Below are 6,000 nucleotides of genomic sequence, written 5' to 3'. Positions count from 1 at the left end.
ACGGACAAAGTCGCGGTGGTCCTCCCGAATGACGAAACAATAGAACATTTGTTCTATGTCCGCAGTGATTGCCACAGGTTCATTGCGGAACCGCACGAGGACCCCAATGAGTGTGTTGTTCATGTCTGGGCCGCTCAACAAAACATTGTTCAGGGACGTGTCTTCATGAGTGGCACTAGAGTCAAATACTACACGTATCTGGGTAGGTTTGCGAGGATGATAGACACCAAAAAACGGTAGGTACCAACACTCTTGGTCTTTGTCGAGTGGCGGGACGGGTTCTGCATGTCCTGACTCAAACATTCTCTGCATGAAGTTGAAGAACTGTTCTTTCATGTGGGGCTTTTTATCGAGCATGCGACACAGGGAATTGAGACGTTTGACAGCCTGGTCTCGGTTGTTGGGAAGTCTGCGCCTGTTTGTTTTGAAGGGTAGGGGCGCCACCCAGCTGTTGGACTCGTCCATAAACACTTGTTCATCCATGATCTTCAGGAAGAGTTCATCATCCACAGACATGGCGGGTTTGTCATCATGTGGGGTTCTCATGAACAATGTCTTGCTGAGACAGTCATTTTCATCTATGTCAATCAAGCTGGTCATGTTGGGGAAGTCAGAGCCCGGGACCTTTTCTTTGACGTGGAATGAGTTGGGGCAAGCGTCCAAGAGAGATGTGCGGCCGTTGTTCAACACTGTTGTGCGGTAAACACTGACTTTGCTTGGCACGTGGGCACCCCCAAGGCAGACCTCACCTATTATGACCCAGCCAAGGTCGAGGCGCTGGGCGTATGGAGCGTCGTGGGGTCCGTTGTAGTGTTCCCTGACCTTGTGCACTCTTGGTATGTCCCGACCGAGGAGGACCAGAATTTGTGCATTAGTGTCCAAATCTGGAATCTTGTCTGCTACGTGTTTGAGGTGAGTGTGGTGCTTTGCGACCTCAGGTGTCGGGATCTCCGATCGATCATCTGGGAGCATGTCACACTCGATTAAGGTGGGAAGCCGTACACTAGTCTTGCTGTCCAGAGACTCTACTATGAAACCGTCAGCTTGGCGTGCCCTTGTCTCACCTACACCTGAGCAGGTTTTCAAAGTGTAAACTTTAGTGCTTGTGTTAACGTTAAAGATCTCAAAGAATTCCGTCTTTGCTAAAGATCTATTACTTTGCTCGTCTAACACAGCATAGGCTTTCACTGCCTTTTCTTTGTGTCCAGCAGGATAGATTTTTACTAGACAGATTTTGGAGCATGAGCGTGAGCCTTTACCTTTGCCACAGACCTCTGTACACTTGGACACGATGGCTTGGGTGGGACTTTCGGGTTGCTCCCCGCCATGCTCATCTGGGGCTGCTGAGTCTGGAGCTTGAGATTTCCACGGTGCTGGTCCAGGGTGCAGCGCGGTGACATGGCGGTCGCTTTTACACTCATTGCAATGCACACTTGTGTCACAGTCTTTTGCCATGTGGTTGACGGAGGAACAACACTTGAAACAAATGTTCTTTTCCTTCAGAATGGCTTTTCTTTCATCCAAGGTCTTCGCTCTGAAACCACGACACTTGCGGAGGGAGTGTGGTTTGTTGTGGAGTGGGCACTGTTTATCTGGATCAACCACCTTTTGGTCAGCTATTTCAGTTTTGCGGACTGATACTGCGGTTTTGAAGTTGGGCTTGTTCAGTCTTTCAGGCTTATAAACACTTGGGCCACCAGTAGAGAGCAAGGGGGCAAAGCTTGGATCATTGAGAGTTTTAGCTTTGTCGCACACAAACTTCACGAACACTGGGAATGGTGGGTAGGAAGCGTGGTGTTGCTCTTTGTAGTAGGATGCTGAAGTGATCCATTTCTCTTGGAGGTGGAATGGGAGTTTTTGAACAATAGGAGTTATGCCACGGGATGTATCTAAGTAACTGAGGCCAGGCAGGAAACCATCTACTCGGGCAGCATCCAGCTCTGTGAGGAGATCACCTAGCTCCCTCAACTTGTGATTTTCTCTGTTTGCAATTTTGGGAAAATCTTCCAATTTTTTCAGGAGAGAATTCTCTATTGCTTCAGGAGACCCATAGCTGTCCTCCAGTCTTTTCCATACCATCCTTACACCAGCTGTGGCGTCATAGATGTGGACAGCCCTTAATCGTTTTGCTTGTTCTGATGATTTGGGGCCTAACCACTTGCAGAGGAGATCTAACTCCTCTCTTGGGGATAGAAAGAGTCCTTCTATGGCATTCAAAAACGATGCCTTCCAGGCCCAGTAATTTTCGGGCTTATCATCAAACGTCAGGAGCCCTGAGCTAACCAACTCTCTGCGAACCAAATACTTGGCTAAGTCTGATGTGGCTGGGGAATTGAACTCGTTAGCACTGACAACAGGGCGTGATGGAGGAAATAATCTGGGCTGGAAATTGGCTGACTGACTCATAGAGCGTGGCTGGTATCTTTGGTCAGTAGTAACTGGGGTTGGATATTGTGGGTGAGATGTGAAATTGGCGTTTTTGAATGAGCTTTGGGCAAAGGAACGATCTGCTCCTCTGATGGTGTTATACTTTGGTGATTGCGCCACTGGTAGCTCTTGGAACTCATATTCACTTCTCTCACTGTTTTCCATGCTGTGCTTTCTGACTTTATTTTGCACAAACTCGCCACTGTCCATTATTTGCTGAGCTGCTGGAGGCACTAGTGTGGTAGCTTGTACAGGGTCAAGGTGGGTATTAGCTGGCGGAGGTGGAACTGGCTTGTTCTGAACAATGTCGCTGTTCGTTGGAAACCAGGAATCTCCACCTTCATCCTCAACGGCTGCCTCTAGGACCTCTGCTTCGGCGTTGGCGGCTGCAGCTGCACTCTGTAGACGCAGTTTGAGGAGGTCAGCGCTGAGCTCTGCTTTCTTTTTTGCAGCTTCAGCTTCGATGTGGGCTTGTTCCTTCATCACCTCTGCTTCTCTTTCAGCGTATAATGCCTGCGATTGAGCGGCTGCTGCTTTAGCACGTGCTTTTGCTGCCAAAACACTCGCATTGGACCGCTGACTGGCACGGGACCGCTGGCTGTCACGTGAGATGTTGGAACAGTGTGATCTTGTCTCCCACGGGTCACCGACGTTGTTGTCTGCACCATCGTGGTAAGGGGCAGCAGTGTTGTCTTCTGTATCGACTTTTGGCTGGCCTTCCATCTTGTCTTTTTACTATTCTGCCTTTACTAGTGTGTCAACTAGCTTCACAGATAGCGAACAGTCTCCAATAAAACACCAGGAAGCGTCTTGCTGTTTTGATGCTTATTTACTGAAGCACTGTAAAACTGTAACATACAGAAACACAAAAGGTCCATATTACAATCTCATTTGGTGTAAAAATATAAAATAAGTAGCTCAGAGATAACCAAACCAACAAAAACGATCTCATTTGCGAGCGATTAGCACGATGCTAACATACATGGAAAAACCCATAGGGATGCTAACGAAATTAGCGCCTAATATATTCTTGTAAATAACGAATTGGAAACTTACTAAAATGACTAAATTTGGAGTCTAATGGAAGCTAACATCAATATAATCTCGATACTTACAGACAGATATTTGAGTAGAGCCAAATTGACTAATACAGGCTGGAACACTGTGAAGTTTTAGAGACTGCTTTCAATGCTTGGAACGTTACTGCACTACGGAAGCACCAAAAGGACAAAAGACACAAAACTCAAAACATAAACAAGAGTTCCCACAAGGGGGCAGTGCAGAAGTGTTGTTTTTAATATTTGTGTCTCTTCTCTTCTGGTATTGAATTAGAATGAGCTTGTGTCGCCCTCCAGTGGTCACAGGTGTGAGTGCGGTTTGGTGAATCGAGTCACACTGAGATATAAAAATGCTCTTTTAAAATGAAAACACTGGGAAAACATCATCTTATCTCAGACAAAAATGACTTAAATGTGCCTGAATTACCAGAGTTTGTGCTGATCTGGAAAAGGTTTGGACGAGATTATCGCCAATGGAACAAGATATTTGTTTTGTCTCATTTCAAGTGTTTTTTATTTTTTTTAACTGCACAAGTGAATTTACAAACCGGTTAATACTTGTTCCATCGACCATTTTATTCCAAGACCATCCAACCCAATAGGTTTTGTTCATGTCACAACAAAGTCAAATAAGAGCCGTTTATCTGAGATTCACCAAGAACCTAAGAGCCGTTTTTAAAATGATTCCTGACATTTATGTGAGACGTCACGGCGATGGTCAGAATCACCTGCTGGAGGATTCACCTATTGTACATGTTTTTGGTGGTAGACACGGGGAGAACATGCTCCACACAGAAAGGCCCCGTCCTGGTGGGAATCGAACCCGGGACCTTCGAGCTGTGAAGCTGAGGCTCTAACCGCTGTGCCACCGAGCCGCCCACTTTAAAGAATGGAATGTAGATTTTATTTCCTAAAACAAGATTTTTTTTCTCAAGAAAACTTTGCTCAGTGAGACATTATTACTTTTTAGGGAAAAAATAAGAACTCATTTCTTAAAGTAAGACATTTTTTACTTAGAATCCACTTTTTGGTGACAATGAGCTCCATCTTCAGCTGCAGCTCAAACATGAGTCTGTTCAGACGCTCAGGGAGGTGTTTGTTTTGGCACCTCGGGCACGTCCATTTTTTTTCTCTTCTCTTTCATCAATAGTTTTCTTTCTTCCCCCGTGGCACAGGCATGTTCCAACATGACAGTGCAGCACGGGGCATGGGATTCACACAGGCCATTGAGAATCTTTGGGATGTGCTGGAAAAGCCTGTGCGCAGTGGCCCGACTCTCCCATCATCATCAACGCAAGATCTTAACCTCTTAACTCCCGCCTGAACCGAGAGGATCTTTTTCCTCACGTCATCACATTGTTTTTCCATCATTTTTTTGTTGGGTATTCAACTCAATTTTTTCTTTTTACTTTTTTGGTCATTTTTTTTGTCACATTTTTGTCATTTTTTTTGTCATTTTTTTGTTATTTTTTTGTCACATTTTTGTCAAATTTTTGTCATATTTTTGTCACATTTTTGTCATAATTTTGTCATTTTTTTGTCATAATTTTGTCATTTTTTTGTTATTTTTCTGTCACATTTTTGTTATTTTTTTGTCACATTTTTGTCAATTTTTGTTATTTTTTGTCACATTTTTGTATTTTTTTTGTTAAATTTTTTGTCATTTTTTCGTCATTTTTGGTCAATTTCTTGTGACATTTTTGCCACTTTTTTGTCAATGTTTTCTCACTTTTTTGTCACATTTCCATCATTGTTTTCGTCTCAGTTTTGTTGCTATTTTCACAGCTTTTTTCCAGAAGCTTTTGGATTGGGGTAAAGCCAAACTGGAGAAAACGTGCTCGGCTCAGGTGGGAGTTAAGGGGTGATTGAAAATAAACCTTGTGACTTTACAGATGCTTAACCACACATTGCCAGAGCAGATTTGTGCCGTAACCCGAGCTGTCTGGCATTAACCAAAGAATTAACCAGGAACAAGCCTCGGTTTTACGTCAACTTTCCTGATCTTACATCACCTGAACCCACAGGAAAACGAAGCCGTGTCTAAAGTCAGGACAAATGTAGAGCCAGGGTTTACACAAGGGCTGAGCGAGAACCAGAAACTAAAAGATTCATGTCAACCCGTTAAATTCAAGACAGTGTTTCTACAAGGCTGTCATGTTCCACTGAAACACGGAGAGCCGGGAGCAGGCGGTTACTGCTGTGTTGCATCATTGTCCCAGAAACACAGGCCGCCGCTCCTGCCGCTGGCATGTTTAAAACGGGAAAGAGAAAACCTGAGGGCTCCTGATGCAGCTCAGGGGCGGGACTGGCCATGTGTCCGTTCTGGAAGAGCACAGAGGGGCCACCAATCTAAAAGCTAAAAAGACAAGCATCAAGATAACGAGAAAAAGAGAAAAACACGGACAAAAAAGCACAACGAAAAATTATAGAAAAAAAAAATGAAAAATTCAAGAAAAATGTGACAAAAATGTGACAAAAATTCAACAAAAATGTGACAAAAATTCAACAAAAATGT

Source organism: Gobius niger, assembly GCF_951799975.1.
Source record: "Gobius niger genome assembly, chromosome: 20".
Classification (NCBI taxonomy): Eukaryota; Metazoa; Chordata; class Actinopteri; order Gobiiformes; family Gobiidae; genus Gobius; species Gobius niger.
The sequence above is the reverse complement of the archived record's forward strand: the minus strand, read 5'-3'. Positions refer to the sequence as shown.